Source organism: Pseudophryne corroboree, chromosome 5 (genome assembly GCF_028390025.1).
Source record: "Pseudophryne corroboree isolate aPseCor3 chromosome 5, aPseCor3.hap2, whole genome shotgun sequence".
NCBI classification, from domain to species: Eukaryota; Metazoa; Chordata; class Amphibia; order Anura; family Myobatrachidae; genus Pseudophryne; species Pseudophryne corroboree.
Genome location: NC_086448.1, coordinates 754,635,415 through 754,662,028, shown reverse-complemented (window position 1 = coordinate 754,662,028; position 26,614 = coordinate 754,635,415). Strand labels below are relative to the sequence as shown.

Sequence of the window (26,614 nt, the reverse complement as noted above, 5' to 3'; positions counted from 1 at the left end):
TGGGCTGTGTGTGTAGATAGTTTTCGTTACTTGATATGTTACAATTGCAAATGAAATCGGTCACTTTGTATCAGTTTGGGCTGTGTACAAATCCTCTAGGGAACAATGGCTGTAATTAGGACAATTCAATTCTGCTTTTAGTAAATACAGCCCCCTCCCCAACAGGCAATATTAAAGGCTAATTAGCCCTAATCTTATCTACTTGGAATTATTTCCATTTAAACGTGGATTGTTTACTGAGTAACATTTCTGGCTGAGTGACCCACTGCAAGGGGAAAGTCTGACTTTCTCCTCTAATGGGTCTACCCACAATGAGAGCTGTAATTACAATTTAAAGTTTATTTTGGGACATTGTGTGGATCTCCAGTAGGCAGCCTAGAGAAAGCTGCTGCTTTGTGTGGTATTGGGGAAACTGCAGTATGGCTTTCTGGATCTGTGATTCACATAAATATTGTGCCAGTTGTTATGTCAGCTATTAAATAATCAATGCATATTTTAATAGGAAATGAGGGAGTATTGTAACACTCTATATCTAGATTACACTGATGGCAATCTAAGTGACCTGCACTGATTTTTCTAGACCTCATAATGTAATTTTCTTGGATCAAAATATTCCACGGCTTCCCAAATCCAGTCTGTCTCTGCAAATACTTCAGAACTTGAGAACCCAGCGGTCCTTGTGTGTTCTAGGCGAATTGAAATCTACTAACCGCTCAACAAATGTCATGGAATGCAAAGTTAATTTTAGAAGGTGGACATAAACGATTAGAATGTTGCAAAGAATTCCAGATAAGCCTGGTGATGGATATCCCAAACATGCATTAGGTGCATTGCGGAAAGGGACTTTTTTAGGAGCTTCTAAAGTTTCGTTAACCTATTAATTGATGGCTTTAAAAATTAGTCCCCAAGTGCTTCAGCTGTGTTTATGATATTCCCTGTACCCTCCCCCACTTCCTGCTAACCTTCGCCCACTCCAGATTCCCCCCTTTGTTGACAGAGAGCCACCAGACCATTGCAGACTGCAAAAGTTGTTTTGAAACTTCCAACATTTTTGTGTTTGAGGAATAGGATCTGATCATGGCTTTTATTCCCTGTTGACGTGGTTAAGATTAAGATTGGCTAATATTTAGCTATATGTTAAGAAAATATTCTTTTTCTCTAGAGCATTGATATCACGACAACACAGTAGTGCTAGAATTTATTTCATACTGATAAACCTCAGTGGAATCCTATAGCACTTAAACTTCTTTTTCTTTCTATAAACATACCTCAGACACATTCATGTGGTTTGTATCCTGCCCTGTAGTACATAATGTCTAGACTCCAGAGAGTTCTTGTGTAACCCCTGTAGCAGATATAATAATTTATAAATGCAACATCGTACTTTCTTATAGAAATGTTAACATTTCTTGAACACACATATTATATATATATATATATATATATATTTTTATTTTTTTTTTAGCTGCATACGATATGTATGAATTCAACGCAATCAACTACTCATGATATTGTCAGTAACATAACATTATTTTATTCTATGTCCTAACTTTGCTTATAGCTTCAACATATCAGTAGCTATATAGTACTATATTGAATCTGACTTGATTAATCCTAACCCATTGGAAAGAATTGGGTGGCTTGATACTGCAGTTCTGTAGCCGCAGACACCATGTCTTTCTGTATATAGGCAGCCTGGAGGTATATGATCTGTACCCAGTATATCAATGTTAGATTTTATGTATTGCACAAAGAAGAGTACTTGTGACTATATTATATTATATTGTTAGATATACTTACATCTTTTAACAAATATTTATTTTATTTACATAGGAATTGCAATAGATAATCTGTTGCATGTTTATAGCACCCACAAAATTGTCGTTAAGGGGATAAATATTGTCCTGGTTTGTTTGAAGAGGATCCACTACTGGTATAATGACCAAAGTGAAACGTGATATTAATTACAGTAAACCATAAATATTAATGTTATGTACCTCATTCAGATCTTAGATGAGATGTAAATTTCTTCCCCCTGACCATTGGTTTTTATTGCCTCGAGTGGCACACTCTGTGTCACCTCTGTAAGAGTCTTCACATACCAGCAACCAATATAACAGTGAGAGATATTTACTAGCATGGCTCAAGGGTACAAGACTGCACTAAAACCATAGCAACCAGTAAAACCTTTGCTTTCATTAATTTTCACAAGTCAGATACAAGCAAACTGCTGATTGGTTTATGTGCTTTTCATGCTGCTTTGCACCTTTTAAGTAACGTTTGGATATACCCTTCGCTGTCTTGTTTGTTTGTGGGACTGTGGGTTCTGCTCTGGCTCCAGTGACGTTATTACAAGAATAATTTGTGCAGGCAAATCACTTTCAGAGACTCGCGTTTTTAGTTTTTTTTTTTTAGTTTTTTTTTCTGAATACCAGATGAGCTCTTGCAAATTCATAGTGGAAAAGGGCTATGTGGAAAATACTACTGATACAATCTCAACATTCCATGGCATAAAGAGGGGCGGGGGGACCCTACCCATTCCTGTGACTTAAATACCACATTTTTCCCCCCAAAACATTCTGGAAGTAATTGAGTGAAAATGGGATTCTTGAATAAAACCAGCTGCGCTCCTAGCCTCTTAGACTCTTGCTGAAAATTTCTATTGCATGATCCAGAGGTGTTTAGCCTGGTGGCCTCTGGGGGCAATTTTATTTCCCCAAAAAACATATCATAAAGAGGAAATTCACCTATAAATGTTTGACCTGGTTTCCTTTAAATCTTACTATTTGTCAACATTTATTTTTTATGCTCACCAATGTATAGTAGAACGGAATACACTTATTTTGCACTCTTAGGGGTCTATTCATGAAGCAGTGAAGAAGTTGCCCATGGCAACCAATCAGCTGCTCTGTATGATTTTATAGTATGCAAGTTTATAAATGTTACTTCAATGCTGATTGGAGAAGTGAGCCTGTGGAGAAGAACCAAAGTTTTCACTGCTTCATGAATAGACCCCATTTACTCGTACGTGTATAAACTTGTTTTCGAATAATGTCCCACAGGGCCAGAATGGTCAGTGTTTTGTAGCATTTCCCTCCTATTATCAGGGCCGGTGCAAGGTTTCTCGGCACCCTAGGCAAAATTTCTGCCTACTGCCCCTTCCCCCTACCCACCCTTCAGGTGAAAGACATGCTGCTGCTCTCCCCCACCCCCAGTCTGTTGCATGGCTGCTCTCTCCTCCCCATCTCCCCAGTCTGTATGGGTGCCTGCAGCTCTCACACCCCCTACACTCTGTCAAATGTCTGCTGTTCTATCTGCCCCACCATCTGTGTGCATGCCCCCCCCCCGACTTCTGCTCTCCCCCTCTTTCCTTATGAAATGCAGACAGTGCGCTGTACAGCCACCTTACCTGCAAGCTGCGATGCAGAGTGGTCTGTGAAAGAGCCTGGAATGAAGAGCAGCACCACATGTCACCCCCAGCCAGGACATCAGGAGCTGTGAAAGTTACCGCCTGTGCCGGGTGAAGATGGAGCTGGAGGCTGCAATACGGGGGCTTGGCAGTTGCGGCTACTGTAAGATACGAGTGCCGGGGGGATTGTGGCGGCTGTGAGAGGCAGCTGTAGCAGGCCGCCCCCTCAGGTTCCGGCGCCCCTAGGCAGCTGCCTAAAGCTGCCTAGTGGAAGCTCCGGCCCTGCCTATTATAATCCTTAGATTTTAGGTTCCTCTCACAAGTATTTCAGCTCTTCATTGACAGGAATAGAGAGAGAGGCAGAGATTACAACTTGCTAAGAAATGTGATTGTGTTACAGCTCTACCTAAGGGTAATGTCACATGAGCAATTAAACATGGCAGCTATTAGGTGTCGTGTTTAACTGTGAAATGCGCTTCTGGTCACTCAGACTGCATTTATACGCAGCCCTGCAGCTGCTGTGGGACTACACATCTCAGCATGTCTTGACACCGTTTTAGAATGCCCTAATAGCAAAACTGTGGCAGCACATGCTGGGATGTGTAGTTCCACAGAAAGCGGATTGCCACATGTTAAATACCCCTGCTCTGTTGTGTCCAGTACTGAGGGGCCTGATTCATTAAGGATTGCAAATGCAGATCTGTTTGCAGCAGTTTTGCCTTTGCAGTCCTTAGACGCGCAAATGCAGGAGGAGGTGCATACCATCAGTCACAATGTTCATCTGCGACTGCAGGCTGAGTACACACTTGGTGATGCACACGCGCTATATCGTTCACCTCGTCTAGTGTGTATTTACTATATCATTAACGATGTACAATATCTTTCATTTTCACCTTGAAATCTAAAGGTATTATACAAGATGGCATGCACCTGGATACTTGCGCCACGATTGCCTAAAATCATGGAAATGCAGTAAAGATTGCTTATGCGATCCTTACTGAATCACCCCCTGAGTCGTCTCTCATTATTGTGTATTTGTGCTTTATGGAGTGAAGGCTGCACTGAAAGAGCCACACTCAGGACTTTACTATCATTCTACAATATTGGGGGTAAATTTACTAAGGTGGGAGATTTTTAGAACTGGTGATGTTGCCCATAGCAACCAATCAGATTATATGTATTATCTGCTAGAAGCAGCTAGATAAATGGTAAGTAGAATCTGATTGGTTGCCATGGGCAACATCACCAGTTCTAAAAATCTCCCACCTTAGTAAATTTACCCCTTGGTTTCTGTTAGCTCCAGGGCGGCCGTGATGATAACCTATAACAGGCATTGCTGCTAACAGGACAAGTACTTATTGGATCTACGAGAGAGACAGCCCTGTTCCTGCAACGTAAGGGCCCTACACACTTGCGATCCGCCGCCGAGCTGTCCGGCGGATACGGCTGATGGGCGACCCAGCGGCGGGGGGGCAGTGACGGGGGGGGGGGGAGTGAAGTTTCTTCACTCCCCCCGTCTCCCTGCTCCATGGCAGTGCAGGCAAATATGGATGAGATCGTCCATATTGGCCTGCATGCACAAGCGACGGGACACCAGCGATGAATGAGCGCGGGGCCGCGCATCATTCATCGCTGGTGCCTCCACACTGAAAGATATGAACGAGATCGTTCATATCTTTCAGTTTTATCGCCCAGTGTGTAGGGAGCATAAGTTGTGATGCAGTGATTGCGATGAAAGTGGGCAATTCAATTCTCTGCGTTGCGCCGTCGGCCGTTACAGACATCGCAAGCTTTGCTATGGCTGTGACATTCCGGGGTATGCTTCATTAGGTTGACAGTGTCTAGGTCGACCCCAAAAGGTCAACTTACGCAAGGTCGAAATTAGAAAAAGGTCAGCACAAGCAAAAGGTCGACATGAAAATGGACGACACAGGAAAAGGTTGACATGGGGTTTTTTGGGGTGTCAATTTCTTACTGTTAGCACATGTGGCATGACCCATCACATGGCTTGCTTCGCTCGCCATGCTTCGGGATCCACTACCGCTGCGCTAGGCACAGGTTACCATTCCCATTCATAGTCCATGCGTATGGTATGAAAAAGTTATAAAAATGAAATAAAATTAAAAAAACTAACGTCGACCACTGAGACGTTGATTTTTTTTGACCATCTAGGCCTAATGCATGCCGTCCTGTGTACTATCGACCTAAAGACCGGATACTGCATTCTGGAACATCCCATTGCGTTGATGCCATGGAATTGAATTCCTCTCCCCCCCCCCCCCCCCCCCCGAAAAAAAAAATGCGGGGGAAAATATTTTTCATTCTGCTGCAGCATAAAGTTCCCATTTCCAGTTTCTCCCTAACTGCATGCAATGTATAAGTACTCTGCTTACTGCTGTGTGCGCTGTGTCAAAGCATCATACACAACATGACTCCCATTAATGTGGTTGGATGAAAGCAGTGTAGCGCCTAATAAGGACTCCTATACTGATTCATTGCACAAAGTTTTAATGCTGGAGAAATCGGACCCTTCTCTGGCATTAACCTATTTGTCTGCGTTTATGCCGTCCCTGAGTTCCCCATACCTGTAAATGGGGACAACTATGCAACTGCGCAGACGTGTACTGTGTATTTCATGAACCCTTTTGCTGGCAGTATTAGGCTGAGTACACACCTAGAAGTGGAAGCGGTTAATACCACCAGTTGGGATCCCGGCGGTCACAATACCACCACCGAAATCCCAGCGACACAGGCTATTCTCCCTTTGCGGGTCTCCTTGACACCCATAGAGGGAGAATATAACCTGTGTTGCTAGCGCAGCGAGCCACAGTGTCCGCAAGGGGTTTATCGTGCTCGCCCGGCTGCCGCCATTCTGCCGCACAAGATCATGACAGCGGGCATCCTGTCGGCCTGCAAATAGTACGCATCCCCCTAGAAGATATCAGAACAATTTCCCATATTGAAAAGACATATTTGTGTAACTTGTAGTACCCATGATTGCACACTCCTGCAGATCACATGCAACATGCAAGATATAGCGTGCCACCCGGTACAGTATAATGAAGGAAATAACAAGATGTCGTTCATTACATCGTTTCAGTGTGTACCGGCAATCTGGCATGGTGCGGGGCGTAGGAAAAATGCCTCGACCATCAGCCCGATTGCCGGCCATCCTAGTGTGTCCCCAGCCTTATTGGCCCTACACACTTTGTGATCCACCGCTGAACTGCCCAACGGCGGATACGGCCGACGGGCGACCCAGCGGCGGGGGGGGGGGCAGTGACGGGGGGAGTGAAGTTTCTTCACTCCACCCGGCTCAATAGAAGTGCAGGCAAATGTGGACGAGATCGTCCATATTGGCCTGCATGCACAAGCGACGGGCCACCAGCAATGAACGAGAGCAAGGCCACGCATCGTTTATCGCTGGTGCCTCCACATTGAAAGATATGAACGAGATCGTTCGTATCTTTCCGTATTATTGCTCAGTGTGTAGGGCCCATTAGGCTGCTGGTAAAGAAGTGAAGGAGACTGCTGATTAGGGTCATACTGCTGGTGATTGCTGGCCAGGTGATGGCCAATGCTGGCACTTTCCAAATATGAATTGCTGTCCAAAAGCAGCTATACAGAACTGGCCGCTAGATCCATATTATAATGAATTAGAGGCCAAAAGTCCAGCATGATGTACTCCTGTGTAACTGGTCCCAATGTTGGCAGTTTTTTCAGTAACAATGGTCGGTGCGCTCTGGTTCTACTAATGAGTGTTGAAGTAGTTGCCTAACAGATAATAATAAGGTTTCACTTATGGAAGCCATGCTGATTTTGCATTTATTAAGCGATTAAAGACCTCTAAAGCCAAACAAAACATTCTACTTTCAGGTTTAAACTTTAATGGGAAGAGGATGTCCTCTAGAGTTCTTTCTGATACTTGGTTGCGGATAACCGATTCATGTTTATTATAAATTGATTTTTTTAAGTTTCTGGATTTGTCCACACATGATGACAAAATGTCATTTCATTTATAATTGATCATACTGACCGTATCTCAGTGCACCTTGTAGGTCAATGACCGAACATGCCTGATGTAATCCCTTCACCAGTTACATGTGTGTTAGCATTACATTTTAACTACAGGTTGATACAAAGGATTTATATGAAAGGTTCTATAACGTGACATTGTGACCTTGTATGTGGCATTGGTTGCCACTTGGGTATCTTTTAATGCCATATGTGTCTAGAAGGAAAAGAAGACCTGCCTACAAAGTGGATTTACCAGACGCTACATTGACCAAGGGTAATGCACCGTGGTGGATTTACAAACATCCACGGTGGAGATTAATGTATTTTGTGGGAACTTTGCTCCTGGGCTAAGTGCACTGGGAGCTATTCATTTACTTCCTGTGACTAGCTCCTGAAGTGCAAGAAGAAATCTGCGTTAAGTAGGGTTTGGGAGCTACACTTACCCCGGGAGCTGCATCTTAACACTGCTAATCCCGAACACTATCTCAGGAAATAGTGGCCATCATTGAAAGTAATTGAATAGTTCCCAGAGGTGGGGCTGCAGCACAGACCAAAACTCAAATAGGGGAGTCACACCAACTGACAGGGAGTCCCAGCTTGTGTTGATTGGCAGTGTTTGGGGTGGCAGTTGGTGTGGTCCCTTATTTGAGTTTTGGACTGTGCTACAGCCAGAGATCTACAACTGCCAATGGTTAGGAAGTCCAGGAACAGATCATTTTGAACCTAATGGAATGGGTCATGTTGGAGGGTATGTAAATGATAGCTAGAAGTTGGTTGCTATTGGCAATTTCTCTACTTGCCCTCTTTAGAAGGTTTGATACCCTTCCAGGGGCGTTTTAAGAGAGGAGGGGGCCCGTGTGCAGACTCCTGGTGGGCCCTCATCCTCTCCTCGGTACCGTAGACTCCAGCATTGTGCCGGAGTCTACTGCATATGCGCGGTAGCCATTTTGGGTGAGATTTTTGCTGCTGGTGCTATGGCTCCAGCGCCCGTTGCAGCAGAAGTTAACAGAAGTGCATTTAATGCATTATTATTCCCAAACAATCTATATGTGACAGCTTTGTCTACGTGGACATCTCCAACATACAGGTGACTTTACTAACGGGCCTCAGTAATTCTAAAAATGATTTGACCTTTCTATCCAAGACCCACAACTCGCTTAATTTATATATCCACATGTGGCAGTGTTTAAAATTGGATATTGATTCTGTTTCTCCTCTCACGGGCCGCTCCGACAGAAAGCACCATGATAATCCTTACAAGAAAGACACAGGATTATCATGGCTGACAAACATTGACATCAAATTCCTTCAGGTACAGACAGGTGGCTGCCATATTGTGATTCTTCGTGAGTCACTTCTGTTCAGTATGGTTCAGCCCAGAGAAATGGGAGCTGTGATTGGGTTCTGTGTTCGACGCTGTGGAAAATGATTATCCTAGGTTTGCACCCAGCAATTACAGTGATGTGGACGTGGTCCCATTTCATGCAGTTGTTATCCTGGAGATTAACACTACCATTATTTGTCAGTCACTTGCCCCGTTCTGTATTTTCTGCCTAAAATGATCACTCACCACTCCAGGCCTACATGTAATCCAGATGTTAGTGATCTCCTAGGGCAGGGCTGGCCAAACCGGTCCTCGAGATTTACCAACAGTTCATGTCTTCCAGGCCTCCTGGAGATCTGTAGAACTGTCAGTTAGGAATGAATGCAGCACATCTTAATTAGTAATGACTACACCTGTGCACCAGCTAGGTGGTCTGGAAAATGTGTACTGTTGGTAGATCTTGAGGACTGGTTTGGCCAGCCCTGTCCTAGGGTATCCACCACCTATATATATAAGGCCAGCGCAAACATGTTGTCTTGTGTTTTTTACTTTGGTGTCTTACCGGTGGTGGTGGGGGGGATTCCAGCTGAATATAAAGTCCATGTGAATAGAAAGAATTTCCTAAATAGGGGTTGTTTGCAAAGCTGTTAATTTATGTACCTCGTATGTTTGTTTTTTAATAGGGTCTTTTTTTTTTTTAGGTCTTTTTTAGGTTGGTTTTTTTTTTTTGTGTGTGTGCATTTAGTGAACAAAATATGTATATACAGACACACACAGACACAAAGCCCTCCCTTCCTTTCCGTAAGTCAAAGGTAGAGAGTGATATGGGTTTTCCCCCTTCTCCCTGTCTGGGCTATTTTACTCATGTTTAGCTTTTGTCGCTGTTTTGTCTCCGTAGCTGCACCGGGTGGAATGTTATGAGGGCCTGATATGATATCAGCTGAGGTGAATTTCACAGGAATCATGTTGGGTTGAGGATGTAACCTCCATCTAAAGTCTGGTTTTATAGGTTTTCTCAGGCATTTGTTCATTTGAGCAAAAGATGCCAAAAGCTATTGAAATGCTGCAATGATTTCACAGCTGCAGAGGATGAGCTAATACAGAAATGCGGGAAATGGCAGATGATGTGCAGCTCAGCTTGCTTTTACACTGAAGCCCATATGAACAGCAGCCAGATGCAGGCCCTTCAGATTTGCTAATGGTTAGAGCAAGTAACTGTGTATCTTGGTAAAACCATGTTGCACTGCAGATGCATACCTCCCAACTGTGCCGATTCCAGTGAGACTGTCCCGCTGTACCACCCGTGGGCCGCAGTGTGCCGCGGCCAGGGGGGAAGAAGGTTGGGGAGCTTTTCATCACCTCTGCTCTGCAAAGTAGCAAGTGATCCCTGAATAGATGCCGTGCATCTAAACCGTGCAGGGAAGTGAGCGTTGGGGCTGCCCAGCTATTCATGGAGCATTGTCACCCACCCGAAATGGCAAGATGTGCAACTAGGCCATTCCCACCTACCTGACTCCACCCCCCACTCCCAATACGGATGAAGCCGTGCCCATTTTCAGAGGGTACCGAATTTAAGTCACCAAAAATTGGGATGTATGCAGGTGGGCAGATTTGGGAGGGGCGTGTCCAAACTGAAATCTACATTGCAGTTTAAAATAAAGCTGTCCAGCATTTGTGGGTTACATGCAAAAGCAGCCAGTATTTACCATGCATGCAAACAAATTATGTATTTGCTCTCCTTGCATCAAAACATGGTTTGCCCAGGTTCACAGTTACTTGCTCTTTTACTCGATCCCCAAATCTGAATCAGGCCCTTGGTTTAATACAAAAAGTGCAAGAGATCCGTCTGAATCAGGTGACCCTTCCACGTCCGCATGCCACCAACAAGCACAGATGTCTACCTACCGTACAGTCCCAGTAGACTGATCAGTTGTGTGCAATTGCACTGTAGCCACCCAGAGAAATCGGTCAGCATCTGCACTTGCAGTGTCCGACTGTGTTTGTATGCATGGTTGGCCCGCACACAGTCTACTTCTGCATTTTATTGCACATGCTTTGTTTCCGCAGATAACCGTTTTTGATAAATCACTGTGCAAAATTATTTATCATTGCTGTATGTACTTTTATAGTCTCTTGTAGAACATTCCGCATATTTACTGACGCCATAAATGACTACCTGTACCATGGTTGACATTGAAAGAAAAGCTGAATAGTGGGAAGCTGAGGACACCAGCATATCGTCTGTAAATAGCAATGATGATGTAACCTGAGTTAATAAGTGGGGCAGAGGGGGTTTTATGCATTGTGTATTTATAAATGTTTTATTGGGTTTGAAATGAAAGTTCTTTTTCAACTTTGGCAGAGAGTAACTGTTTGTTTCCACCAAAAACCAGAATGTTTCTAATTAAAGCTTTAGTGCACGTAAACACCATTATGGAGGCAAGCAAGGATTTGCTATTATAAATCTTTGATCAATTTAGCCTTGTCTTTTTTTTGTTTTGTTTTTTTTTTTGTTTTTGTTAGTAGAATATATATTGGCATGCATTTACTATATCCACTGGGATCCCTGCCTTCTTAGCGGTTCTGTTTTTAGCTTTGAAATTCTTTATCTTTGGCTGTATTGCCCTATAAATAAATGATTCCTGATAGCAAGTAGCTATTACCTGTCCTAATCCAGTTGATTTACATTTTTCAATTTACTTGAATACTTTTGTTGCAATAATTCTGAGTCGCCTCATGCGGTCATTGCAGACTGTTTATTCTGTTGTTGTACAGTGACAAACTGGAGCCTCATAGTAATAGGTCTGTAAAGCACAATGCATTGAACATTCGTATCTAATGTGTCTTTAGTGGTATTCATATCCTGGAGAGGGTCATGTTGGGAGTTATGCCACAGATGGTGATAAACAGCTCAAGTGGAAACTGATAGGCCTTTACCCAAGTTATTATCTGGTACGCAACCATCATTATTTGTGTGTCGAAACGCACTGTATAAAAACTTACTACACCATAAGGCGCTTGTTCTTCTCCCCCATCTTATTTTTGCTGTATACATGTGTCTACAATTACATTCATTTGTTCTGGGGCCAATTCAGAGTTTACGGAAGGATCTGCGATTTTCCACAAATGTGCATGCTCTGTAGTCATGTGGGGATGCGTTTAGCATCATGATGGACGGGATGCTGGCGGTCATGTGACTGACGCCAGAATCGCGACACAACTCGGTATCCCAGCGCTGGAATATCAACCACCGACATCCTGAAGGTAAGTATCGGGGTAATGGTTAGGATTAGGCACTAGGAGAGGTTAGGGAAAGGCACTAGCTCTAAAAAATACTTACCCCCTCCGACATCAGGGTTTTCAATGTCTGGATGCCAGTGTCTGTAATGTAACCGCCGGCATCCTGACGAGCAGTGTTTCATAGCGAACCTGTCGTGCGTTTTCTGTATCTATAGGCAATTCAGAAACCGTACTCGCCTCAGTCATATTTCACTTACAGCTAAATGGGCATAACTGTGTGACAACAGGGCGCTGGCGCATATGCCAAGTCTACTGAGGATGTGACGTTGGGCATGTTGTTGGATTGTAGGCTATGCTGAGTTATGCTGTATACGTCTGAACTCTGGCTGATCTCATGCGCCAGTTATAGGTTACCACAGGTCTGCTCTGGTAGTGGTGACACTACACACTAGAAGACATGACCAATGTGAGAGATGAACAATGTGGAAGATGAACAATTTCTCTAGAACTTCCCAGAGCCCTGACAAACGAAGTTGAGTGTACACACTAAGCAATCTTTCAAACAATTTGAAAGAGGAAAGATATCTTTGGAATTGGCACCTTTATTACATATTTTAATATTGGGGAGGCATTTTTAGGTGTGTGGGCAGGGCTGTAGAAGTGGAAACCAATTAAGTTTTTTTTATCACCCACTGCCCCACCAATTTCCACTGTGCCACCAACTTAATAAAAAATTTATTATTATTGGTTGCGATGCATTTCCACTTCTGCGAGGGGAAGCCGGACTGACATGCGGGGTGGGCTAAACCTGTGCTGGGCGTCCCCCCACATGTCGGAAGAAGATCGTAGCTGTGCTAAATTTAGCACAGCTACGATCAACTCTGAATGACCCCCTTAGTCCTAGGCAGTGGCAGCCAATTTGTGTGCAACTTTGAATCTGTCTCTCTGGGGCAATCTATTGGTCAGCTCGGGCCTATTCAGTCAGGTCCTACATCTCCCCTGCGGTAAGTCTCATGAGTGCACTTTTTTCTTTGTAGCCCCGGGACCTGAAAGGAAAACTCTGTTAAAATGCACCCATGGAATTCTGCATTTTACGTGGAATTTGGATACTAGTCGGGAAAAATGCAGAATAATTGAATAGCTGCAAGTGTAAAACTGAGTCGTCCTACCCCACCCCCCAACGTATTACTGAACTTCTATATGCAGCTGGAATTTGATTTAGCAAACTGAAGCTGCTGTTCCCTCTCCCTGTCATCCATGAATATATCTAGCATTAAATATGGATGCTGTTCTCCTTTGGGTTTTGCTATGTCTCTTATTTGTAGCACATGCTTATGTTTCCTGTGGGTCCCCGGTTCAGCTGCGATGCATGTTCCCTTATCAGAAGTCGCAGTGAAGTTAATATGTTGCTTAAGGCTTTTAATTCCTCCCCAATGCGGGACGATGCCCATTGTGTTTTGTCTTACAGCAGCGTGTAATAGTGTCCTATTATTGCAGTGTTTTGTTTTTCTTCATGCCTCCAGGTTCTTATAGATGTTTGATAAAATAAAATATGTAATCTTTACTGGCAGTATGCCCTGGTAATCACCTTGCGGTTTCCGAGTCATTATCACATTGTTGTTCGCATTCTCACCAGCTATTTGTAGGCACCATTAACACTGAATATTGCTCTAGGAAAAGTCATTTGTATATCCTACTGAAACACAGATTTCATGAAATGACGAAAGTGTACTGTACGCAGAGGGTCAGCAATAAATGGCTTATGCATTTAGATGGCGACTTCAAATATAATCTGTTTTACACTAGAACTAGTGATGTGACCCCCGCCACGTTGTCCGTGGTTAATTGCTGTTGTCACATAAAAAGGCAGCATAAGGTTACATACGGACTGGTGATTGCAGTTTTTTTTTTTTTAGTGCTTATAAACCGCAACATTTTTTAAACATGTATCTGGCAAAGCAGAAAGCCTTATTGAAGCCAAACATGTGGATATGAGTATATAAATGCTTCTTCACCACATCCCATTGTATTTCCCAATCAGATGAATGTTGGTTTTACCATCCTAGTGGTCCCATTACAGTATACATGGGTCCCAAAGATCCCTGTCCATCGTAACAAAATGGCAAAACACACTACATTTAAAATGTGTATTTATTTGAACACTCCCCAAACTCTCATTCACCTCTGTATTCTAAAAATTAAGTATTTTTCTTTGTTCACGAGCCATCATAATCTGATGGAAAATACTTCTGCTGCAATGTGATAAATGTAAAGTGGATTCTTACATTTTAGTAAAGTCTAGTGCACAGATTACGATGACCAGTGCTTTGTAAAGATGGCATTCGCTATTGGAGCCAAGATCTGGTATGTGGGCTCGGTAAATTTGTCAGCCCCCGGATAAACCTATGGGAAATCCTAACATACATACAGTCTCACAGGATGCTTAATATCTTAATATCCACCGGATCAGCATCCCGCCGGGTCAGCATACCGACGACGCCATCCCAGGCGCCAGAATGCCGACAGGGGGGCAAGCACAATGAAGCCCCTTGAGGGCTTGTCATGCTGCAGGCTCAGTGGCTGGCTGCGTTCGGCATAGGTTCTATTCCCTCATTATGGGTGTCGTGGACACCCACAAGTGGGAATAACCCCTGTTAGCCGGGATTCCGGCTGTAGGCATTGTCAGTGGTCGGGAGTCCAGCGGCGGTATCCTGACTGCCGGCAATGCAACCGCATCCCGTCTACACGTGTGAGCCAAGTAAAATAACAGATTACACTTTAATGCATATTTAGAAACCATGCAAGTAAAAGGTCCTAAGTCATATTGCATTTACTGTCTACTCCCTGTCAAACTCCTGAGATTTTATCTAAAACAATTAGAAAAATACAAAGAAGATATCTGTAACATACACATATTCTTTCTTTATTGTAATCCTTTTTATAGCTAACACTCAGCAGCTTTGTGGAGATCCCTGGAGCTGCAGGGAGATGAGATGAAGCAGCAACAGCTCTGCCTCTGTTCTACAGTCAAACACTGCTTTGCCACACCAGGGGCCGTAATGCTGCACAGAAAGGGAGCAAATAGAGGCATGCCTCTGAGTGTGGGGGCGGGCCTTGTGCACTGATAGACACTTAGGGGCCGATTCAATAGTTTTTTTCCACGATTGCCACTAGAGGGTGCCCAACAGCAGCAATTCAGTTGTTCTGCTGTTCGGGCACCCAGCGACCGTGGAGGACATATTTTATTCTCACAGCCTCCTCAGGTGCGAGGAAAAAATGTGTTGCAACTGGACACTTTGGACGCCCAAAGCAGGAAGCTTAGACGGTTTTAGTTGTTTTAGGCGGCTACATCCGGTCTGTTTGGGTGCAACATGTGCAATGTGCATGGGCTCCCAAACACAATTTTTAGATGCTCAAAACAATTAAATCAGCCCCTTAAATGTCATGTGACCAGGAAGTGCACTGTAGTCTGAACTCGGTCAGCAGCAGCAAGAGAAGACACAGGACTGCAGGTAAGAGACTCAATGGACACTGTAGCTTAGTGTAGTGAGGGGAGAGTTACAGTGAGTAGGGGGTGAGACAGCATTTGGACCCATCCCCATGTGTACCTCAATGCATATCACTGAAATACAGTATGCACTCATCAAGAGAATTAAGATAGGCAGCTAAAAATATATGTAGGCCTAGCCTTAGTATACTAAGTAAATCTTTTTTGTTCCTATTTTGAGATCTTAAAGAATATTACCATATTTTATATCTATATTTAGCATTTAAAGGGCACTTTTGTGTGTGTGTGTGTGTGTGTGTGTGTGTGTGTGTGTGTGTGTGTGTGTGTGTGTGTGTTCAGTTGGTGACAGAGAACGACTGGTGTTTTTCCTGTTTAATCAAATATTTGATTTACTAAACTAATCCCTGGCTACAGCCATACCTTTAGCTTGTAGCTATTTGAAGAAGTTTGTATTTTTAGAAATCCTATGCTCACAATCCTATGCTCACAAGTAAGCAGTCGTTTACAGTAAATCACTGATAATTTCTTCCTTGTTAGGCTTTTCTCACTAGTGTATCTGTTCTGATTCAGAGAATCAGTCTATGGTGCTGTGTTATCCGGACAGCAGAATTGGTCAAGAATGACCAATTATGATTTGGCTGGCATTTTGGTCTCTGGTCCTACCCTTGTTTATAATACAGCAATGTGCAAATTAGATCCAATTATTTAGAATTTGCTACAATCTAGAAACACCTAAAGCATCACAGATCTGAAAAAAAGAATAAAGTAAGATACTGTATAAAAGATGTATGTAGACATTTGCCAGTTGCGTTGCTGAAACCCGTTGCACTCATGACTGAAAATCAATATACATCTTGTATGTTAAACAATATAAGTGATTCCCTAAGGCTAAACTAACATGGTCTCATTAACATTTCATAGCCAGCCAGGGGATACATGGGTTAGTCTTGTGGCTTGGTATAAGTTCGGAGCAATTTAAATCAATGTATAATTTAGCAACGTGATGGAAGAGCCAGATGTTTGATGTTATTCCTGAAGACTGGCTCTGTTTGTCAGGGAGGACATCCATCTCAGACCCCGGTGGAAGTCCTACAGTTTTGCAGCTGTACAGCCGGAAGATTAATGGAGTGTCTGATCTGGAAACAGCTCTTTGTTGGAACTCTTCAACTAAGGCTAGATAATGACGACACGGAGGCCAATAGCCTTCATCTTCCCAACTGAATTTGTCAACCACCTGATGATTGGACTGAATGACAAGCGGGGAATTTTGTCCAAACGCCTGATGTGGAAGTGTGGGCGGCCGATAAGTCTGCGCACCTGGATATGTGTTATATGCTCAGACATGACGGCCTGTTAAAAAAAAAAAAAAGTGTAATTTATGTGTATTAACTAGTATTTCCAAACTGCAGGTATTAGTACATGTGCAATCTATTTTTTGGCAGCTGCAATATAGGAGATTTATCAGAACTTGAAATGTGTATTTAGTTACAAGTATCTCTAGAGGTGTTTGGGGGAGTTCATCTCTTCACCTAGACTGGCTTGTGTAATGGTAAGCCTTCCTCTAATTACTCCCAAGTGTTAAGTCTCCGTTGTATGATCCTACAAGTCAGCTAGCATGCTATCAGTTTTTGTGTTCCAGAGATTGCCCACAGCAAGTGGTCTCCTGATGTCTGCTCAGGTCAAGGTCATCGTCTATTTTCATACAAGAAATACATGGGAACTGCTGATCGCTTTGCTCGGTTCTGTTGTCGCTATGGTCACCGTGGAGTTGTTTGCTGCTTGTAAAATGCAAACAATCCTACTGAGCACAGTCTAAGGAGAATTAAAAAAAAAAAAAAAAAAAAAAATCACTTTAAAAAGGAATTGGGTGGTAGGTATATGGCCCTCGGGTACTCCACTGCCCAGGACCTGTGTTGTTTACCTTCTTACTTTGCAGACTTAAGAAGTCTATTTACTAAGCCTTGGATGAAGATAAAGTCCCAGCCAATCAGCTCCTAACTGTCATTTTTGTAAACACAGCATGTAACATGGCAGTTAGGAGCTGATTGGCTGGTACTTTATCTCTGTCCACTTTATTTCCATCTAAGGCTTAGTAAATAGACTCCTAAGGGCCAAATGTACTAAACCTTGAAAAGTAATAAAGTGGACAGTGTTGATACCAACCAATCAGCTCCTGACACTTTTCAAACACAGCCTGTGACATGGCAGTTAGGAGCTGATTGGCTGGTATTCTATCTTTTTCCACTTTATCACTTTTCAAGGCTTACTACATCTGGCCCATAGATTCTGGTTAGATCTGATGCAGCAACTGTGAAGGATTATGGAGTGCTAGTTGGTCATGTGCAGAGGTATTGGCTATGTTTCAGTTATAGGACCCTGCCAACAGAGTAGGCGCAATTCTTAGGGGACCTGATTATTTGACATACAATAGTTGTACTGGCATGGTAGATGTACAGTGAGTATGGGGAATATATGTAGGCTACATTTTATTGTGATTTCTTTCTTTTTTTTAATTCTGAAGTTTTAAGGTCTGTATTTAAATTTTGTGCAGTAACTGCATAATATCCGGCATTGGACATATTTTGATTTTTTTTTCCATATCTTTTTATGTCCTTTAAAGCTACATTATATTTGTATGCTCACACTAGTATTATTATTATTATTATTATTATTATTATTATTATTACCAGTTCTGACCAAATTCCGTAAGGTGATTTGTTCCGATATGTCTTTAATAAATATTTAGTTGATAGAACAATGTTATACTTTCTGTTCGATTGGGGAACATTCAAAAGCGAGAGTTGATGAGCCTGCGCCAAAAAGAAGGGGTGTGAGCATGAAGTGGTGTTGTTTTTTTTATTTTGTTGTGGTTTCTGTGGAGATTTGCATGTGGGTGTAACACTTGTAGTGAACCATCTCCATACAGCAGCCCTTATTTGTCAGGTATGTGCTGTTAGCCCACAATAGTCCATTTCTGGTGGCATGCCAATTTGCACCTAAATGAAAAATTCTAATGTATTCATGTTGGTTAATTGAACTAAATCTTGTGTAGTAAAACACCTTTCATTACAAAGTTTCCATGGCTTAAGAGCTATCCTCTCCGTTTCCATCCCTTGGTATGATACGTGAACAGCCAATGTGCTTCATGGTAGTTCAATTTACAAAAACTTGATGCAAAAAATCCTCCCTGAGACCTTCTGCTTCTGTTCCAAGTTAAAGCCTGCTGAGCCTCCACGAAATAGAAGTCTATTTTATTGGCGGGTCTGAATGTTGGGTCCACCTCCTACTGACTAGGAGGGCCAACAGGTATTGCTAAATAATATTCTATCCTCCGGGCATCTGGATCTGCTCATTCTTAGGATTCTGATATCACTTTTTATTGGGACTTATGGATCCTATAGGTCAGTCCTGGAAAACAGTATTATTGGCTACTCCAGATTTTCTGCAATAGAACAAAGTGTACCTTGCTGTTAAATCTGCATATGCACTTGTGACTATATACTACCCGAGCCATCATGTCACACCACTATATATCTGTGTGTTTTAGGGGATATTTGTTTTGATGTACATTTGTACTATTTGTACTATTTTTATAAAATATTAATGATCTATTTTCTTTATACATTGATCTCCCGTGTGTCAATTATGATAACTGTTATTTTATTGTCATTATAATATATTAATAAGCGTCCTCCTTCCAATTGTATTGAGTAGGACCAACAGAGATGGCAAAAAGTCATGTCCCGAGTCAGCAGTTTACAATAAGATGGTGTATTGTGGTTACAGTGGTGGTGTAATGGTATGACCATAGATGGGCCAGATGTTACTCTCTGCAAATTAGGGGGTCTATTCATGAAGCAGTGAAGCATGTGGAGAAGTGAGCCTGTGGAGAAGTTGCCCATGGCAACCAATTAACTGCTCCGTACAATTGTATAGTATGCAAATTATAAATGTTATTTCAATGCTGATTGATTGCCATGGACAACTTCTCCACTACCCTGCACTGCACCCCCCTCCCTGCACACACTATCTTGTACCCCCATCCCCACAAACACTATACTACAGCCACTACCCTGCACCCCACTCCCCACACCTAGTACACTAGGCCGGACAATCGGTTGATCGGCAGTTCATGCTACCATATTAGTAACCTACTCAGGGGTCGATTCAATTCACTGACCGTTGAATAGCGCCGGGAGTTTGTTCATTCTAGCACCCTGCACCTTTCAAATCCTGTGCAGTTCCTCTTTCTTGCCTGGGGTGTGGCTCTATGCTCTGGTGCTTTTCAGCACACACAGGTCTGTTTCACAGCTCTGAGTAACAGATCAGAGTGTGCTGAGAAGCATCAGAGCAGAGAGCGACACCCCAGGCAGCAAAGAGGAACTGCACGGATTTTGAAAGGTGCAGGGTGCTAGAATGGACATTAGTTTCAGAGTGTGGGAAGATTATTTATATTCAAGTAAACTCTGTCCCTGTCTGTCCAGTATTTCTGTGATAGAACATTGGGCAATAGTCATGCAGGTACCTACTTTGAACAAAATGTGTACTCAGAAAGTTCCTGTATCTAGTCCTGACACACCTAGTGCAGTGGTTCCCAGATGTTTTTAAATTACGGTGCCTTAGAGTAATCAGCATTTTTGTTCATAGCAAATTTAGGCTAAAAAAATTTCATTGAGAAAGTTAAAAAAATAAAAATAAAACACTAAGTGAAGTATATCATGCTTACCTGTCTCTAGGGTCAGGTATTTGGTGGTGGACAGGTTGCACTTCTGTTTGTCCACATATTTTAATGGTCGGCCACCAGCTCAAGTTTTGCCTATTACATTGACCATAAATAGATTTGGTCCTGGACCACCCACCCATGGCACCCCTGCAAGTACCCTGAGGCACCCAGTGTATGAACCACTGACCTAGTGTCTTTTCGCCATATATTAAAATATTTGGCACGGCATTGACGTTCCGCCACAGCTAGCAAATGTGTTCTTTTTCCAAAATGTTGTATCTTAGTTGTGTCATAGACTCATACAAAGCTGCTCACAGTGTACCAGGGACGTCTGGTTACTTGTTATACTGAGAAACTATAGGTATAAAATGCGTATATAGTTGCAGTAACGAAACATGACTGAAGATATAGGTTCAGTCCCTTGTATGGGAATGGGAACCTTTTTCTTTGCTACCTAGGTGCTGGCAGAAGTACAAGTACCGCAAGCCCCACTGGTCAGTGTATGCTTGTAATGTAGTTTTGCTGCTTTAGTGGTGCGTATAAGATGCAAATCTGGTACAGAAAGGGCTATGCTGGGCCAATCCTAGCCATTGGGCATGATTAGAGGGAAGGTGTATAATGACACAGCTGTTCTGCTTATTGGCTGACTAATGGTTGAATAATGTGCCATGCATGGAAGCAAAGAATGTGTGATATTGGGTAGGCTCCTTCCTTGAAAATGTTGCCTTAGATAAAATAGAAAGTGTGTGTGTGTGTGTGTGCGATGTATGTATGGGTGTATGATTTGATATATATAAAATTAGCCACACAGAAAAAACAGCGGCACTTGGAGACTTACATTACGTTTCAGGACTGTCACAACCCTTTGTCAAGGTGGCGTGACAGTCCCGAAACATTGGAGTTTTTATGATGTATATTAATATACCGTAATTTGTTTAAGTCTCCAAGTGCCACTGTTTCTTCTGCTTGGCTACGTCATTCATTCCAGAGGGCATCGGAACGTGTGTCAACTGTGGGGCAGTGCCGGTCCACCTCTAAGTAATAAATAATAAAAAAAAAAAATATATATATATATATATATATATATATATATATATATATATATATATATATATATATATATATATATATATATATATATATATATATCATTTGTATGTAAAACTTTGTATTTTTGTGTCAAATATTCTGATATTTTTGTATGTATAAAGTCATAATTTGTGAGGGTGTTTTGTAACTAATGAAACGGTTTCAACAAGCCCTTAACAAAAGCTGTGGTTAGTAGCGTTCTGTTTGTCCTTGAGCAACGTGTGCGTTTATATTTAGAGTGGTGGTTTAGCAATAGAAAAAATACTTTTGAATATATAAAAATTCCAAAATATTAAAAACCTTGATATACTATAGAAAGTAAAATTCACAATAAGCCTGTGTATACAGTACCTATTATGGAGGCAAGGACTATCTATTTTATTTGCTTCACAGTTCATAAACATCATTCATTCCAGTGAATATACCAGTATATTAATATGAACATGGAAAACACTAACTTATTGTTTTAAACATGATGAAAGACATTTACTACATTTAAGGAGAAACCGTCTCCACTAAAGCTTTTATTCAAACCCCAGACAGATCGACAATCCGAAGGACCCAAGCCGACTTGTCTGACTGTACCCCAGGGGGTTGGATCTCCCCATGGTGCCCCTTCACACTGTGTTTTGAGTGCTTGAGCCTTGGGAATATTGGGCATCAGTGAGGCCGCCTGTGTGCTGGATATCTGATGTTGCATGTTTATTTTAGCAGACCCTACACGCTGACACTGAATGCCTGGTCTGTCTGGTACCAGCTTAGAAATCCATGGTCAGCTGAGATCCAACACACACACAAGAAGCACAGAATGCTCTGAGCAGTAGTGAGTGTCAACGGGGGAGGGAGAGCAACAGAGGTATTGCATTCCTGTAGCAAAGACCCCCATGGTTCAAATGGATGAGGTCCGGTTTGTATGCTAGTTTTCATTTCAGTCAAATCCTTTATTAAGGGAATGTTCACCTTTTGTCTACCACATGCTCTTAATTGGTGATTCTCCAAGAAATTCCTGCAGTGATTCCCAGTGCCAGACACCCAAGATCTTTCAGTCTTCTGTGGATCATACTTGCCTACTTTAAATATCTCCTCTTCGGGAGAGGCCCGGAGAGGAGACGCTGCAGGAGACTTTGGGTGGGAGGGACTGTGACATCATCAAGCCCCACCCACATCGGGAAAATGCAGGTGTCCACGGGAAGGGGGCGGAGCAAAAATAATGCAGTTTTGTCATTTTAACCCCTTCCCCACCCCACGGACTCGCGAATAGGGGAGTGTATCTCTTCATCCTGCCCGCATCACTAGGATGCGGGAGACCTGCCTACTCTTCCGGGGGTGTGGAGGGCTACCCCCAAAAATGGGAGCCTCCCACAGCTTCCGGGAGAGTAGGCAAGTATGCTGTGGATCTTACCAGCTGATGATGAGCATGCACATGACCTGCCTGCCTTCCACTTCCCTGTAGCTTATACGTTGCAGCCCTGAGGTCTTGGGTTCTATTCCCAACACAGCCATAACAATTCTCCCCGTGCGGGTTTCCTCTCACAATCTAAATATATACTTGGTGGTTAACTGACTCCTAAGAAAATGCATACCTCCCAACTGTCCCGACTTTAGCGGTGGGGGCGACAGTTGGAAGAGCCAGTGATCACCGCTGCTCTGCTCTGAAAAGCAGCCGGTGATCGCTTAATAGACAACCTGCGCATGTGCACGGCATTTATCAGTGCAAGGAGGGGAGCCGGGGGCTGTCCAGCAGCTCAGAGAGTACTGGGCATGCCCCCAAAATGACGAAAACTGGGGTTGCTGTGCTAGGCCCCGCCCCTCAACTCAAGGCCCCATCCCTTCACCCAAAGCCCTGTCCCATTTCCAGCCCGGCATGTTCCTATTCAGAAGGGACGAAAGTTGGGAGGTATGCAAAATGTATGTGTGTGACCATGTGATGGGGAATATAGATTGTAAGCTCCATTGGGGCAGGGACTGATGTGAATGGTCAAATATTCTCTGTAGAGCGCTGCGGAATATGTGTGCGCTATATAAGTAGCATGATTAGCCTGAACAGTAAGACTAAATTGTAACCATCTCATTTACCAGGCAGAAAAGTGTGAATGATATTGTGCAACTAGTGAATGCTAAATAATTGGATTTCCGGGGAAAAATCTCTTGAAAGCTGGTACTCTTCCTGCGTGATCTTGTTATTGGGAGCTTTCACAGCTCCCGGCCTGCCATGCTTTCTGAAGGATGCACCAATGGCTATGCTATAGCTTTAAAGAGAATTCCAACAATGGGCCGAATTCAGAGTTGATCGCAGCAGCACATTTGTTAGCAGTTGGGCATTCCAAGTTGATCGTGGCTGTGCTAAATTTAGCACAGCTACGATCATGTTCCCAGACATGCGGGGGGACGCCCAGCACAGGACTAGCCCGCCTCGCATGTCTGTCCGCCCCCCCCCCCTTCCCCCGCACAAGTACAAAAGCATCGCACAGGGGCGATGCTTTTGTACTAGTTGAGTAACTCCCGGCCAGCGCAGCTCCTGCGGCTGACTGGGAGTTGCTTGTCGCTGCCACTGGTCGCAGCACATGCGTTTGTCATCATGCAGCTGCCCCCGCACGGTCCGGCCACGCCGCCTGCATCCCCAAACGGCGGCCAAACACCGGACCGCGCCCCCAAAATGGCGGGTAAACGCTGCCATGCCGCCCCCTCCCGCCCAGCGACCACCCCTCTGCCTGTCAATCAGGCAGAGGCGATCGCTAGGGAACGACGGCCTTCGGCCGTCCAGCGCACTGTGGCGCTGGTACATACGCAGTTCCGACCCGATCGCTGCGCTGCGAACAACTGCAGTGAGCGATCGGGTCGGAATGAGCCCCCATATGCACTGAAGGGGGGGGGCAGATATAACATGTGCAGAGAGAGTTCGATTTGGGTGGGGCGTGTTCAAACTGAAATCTAAATTGCAGTGTAAAAATAAAGCAGCAGTATTTACCCTGCACAGAAACAAAATAACCCACCCAAATCTAACTCTCTCTGCACATGTTATATCTACCACACCTGCTGTGCACATGGGCCCTCATTCCGAGTTGATCGCTCGCTAGCTACCTTTTGCAGCCGTGCAAACGCATAGTTGCCGCCCACGGGGGAGTGTATTTTCGCTTTGCAAGTGTGCGATCACATGTGCTGCCGAGTGGTACAAAAACATTTTGTGCAAAACAAGACCAGCCCTGTAGTTACTTATCCTGATGATTCCAGCGACAGAGGTCCCGGAATTGACGTCAGATACCCGCCCTGCAGACGCTTGGACACGCCTGTGTTTTCCCTACCATTCCCAGAAAACGGTCAGTTGACACCCATAAATGCCCTCTTCCTGTCAATCTCCTTGCGAACGGCTGTGCGAATGGAATCGTCGCTAGAAGCAGTGCACAGCAACGATGTTCTTTGTACACGTGCGCATTGCGGTGCATGCGCAGTTGTGCCTGTTTTTTTACCTGAACGCTGCGCTGCGAAAATCGTCAGCGAGCGATCAACTGGGAATGACCTTCATGGTTTTGCCTAACTGCTAACAAATTTGCTGCTGCGATCAACTCTGAATTACCCCCAATGTCATGTTTTCCTTTGTGCTTTCAGCACTGTATGTGTACGTGCAGATCTCTGTTCCCTTCAGCCTTTTTCCGTCTCTTACTTGTGGGGGGTTTTGTGTTTGTTTTGTGGCTTGCATCACTGCAGGAGGTCCCAGAGGCATGTGTAGTGGTGTGATTAGGGTCACCTTGTAGTGGGGGTGAAGTCCTAATGACACCATTAGCGCCTTCAGTCTCCTCCCACTGCGGCATGTTGCATCCTTACACAGTGGTAGAGCAGTGAGTTGGCATGAGTTGCGTCAACATAGTTTCGCCCTGGCCACTTTGCAAGAAATGGATTCGAGAGAGTATCCTACTCTCCCAGGACTCCCAGGGGAATCCCCCAAAATTAGAGAGTCTCCTGATTCACTGTAAATTAGATAAATTTTTAATATATTCTTTATTTTAGGATTGGGGTGTGTTCAATGTAAACCTCCTGTGTTGGGGGGGGGGGGAAATTCCTGCGGGTGCACAGGTTTTTACTCTCTTGCTCAAAAAAACATTTTGGTACAGATGTAGCCACGCTCCTCTTACTGCAATGCGACATGTTGCATTACGGCATGCTAGGCTGCGACTATTCACAAACTGCGATCGCGTCATTAATTCCTTAAGAAATGAATGGAGCGATTGCCAGGCTGTGAATAGTTGCAGCCTCACACGCCATGTTGCAGCATGCTGCATCGCATAACTACATCTGTAGGTCAAATGGATTCTGGCCCAAAAAATGAAATCGGGTCTGTGCGCTTGTAAGCTAGGGAATTGAGGGGCAGATTTATTAAGCTCGATGAAGTGATAAAGTGGAAGGTGATAAAGGACCAGCCAATCGGCTCCTAACTGTCATTTTTCAAACCCAGCCTGTGACATGGCAGTTAGGATCTGATTGGCTGGTCCTTTATCACCTTCCACTTTATCACTTCACCGGGCTTAATAAATCTGCCCCTCAGTCTGTAAGCTCCAGTAAGGCACAGACTCAAGTGATGGCAAATATTCTCTGTTCAGTTATACTTAAAAACTTTTGGTGCTATGTAATGAAATGAAAATGTATCCTTTAAAAAAAAATTGTAATGCTCTACCTTGTACCTAATAAGTTGTCTTTCTCCCTAGCACAGTGTTTCCCAACCTCAAGGCATACTGCCAGTCCAAGTTTTGACGATATCCATGCTTGAGCCCAGATGGTTAAATAATACCCCTTTTACACAGCCAAAAATAACCCGGGTTATTGCACATGAATGCGCACCTAACCGGGTTTTTATGCTGAGTGTAAGGGGCCAGGGGAAATAACCCAGTATTTCAACCTGCGATTAGAGCAGGGTTTTACACGGGTACGACCCGGGTTGAAGTGCAGTGTGAATGGGTTGCTGGTTTGATGCGACCCGTTACTTGTTCACTGTGTGGAAGCAGTCCATACTTGGAGATCATCCGCATGTGATGTCATTGACATGGCAATATGCTGTGTCGTGGCTGCCAGTCTGAAAAGGGTCACTCCCGGGAAAGACCCACGCACAGGTCCCTGGTTCGACCCTCTAAATGTGATAGCGGTATAATTCTGGCACTAATTAAGTTAATTGTGCTCAAGGATGGCTATCCTTAAAAGTTAAACCTGGATTGGTAGTGTGCTTTGAGGACTGTGGTTGGGAACCCCTGCCGAGGCAGGTGGGCTTAGGTGCTGCTCTATGCAACCAAGTTCCTCAGGGTCCTGTAGGGCAAA

At 43.7% G+C, this 26,614-nt stretch overlaps 1 protein-coding gene across 1 annotated transcript in view; it reads left to right on the top strand.

The window, feature by feature from the left end:
- SDC2 (syndecan 2) overlaps positions 1-26,614 on the top strand; it is a 138,352-nt gene that overhangs the window by 784 nt on the left and 110,954 nt on the right. The gene's annotated exons all lie outside the window — the stretch shown is intronic.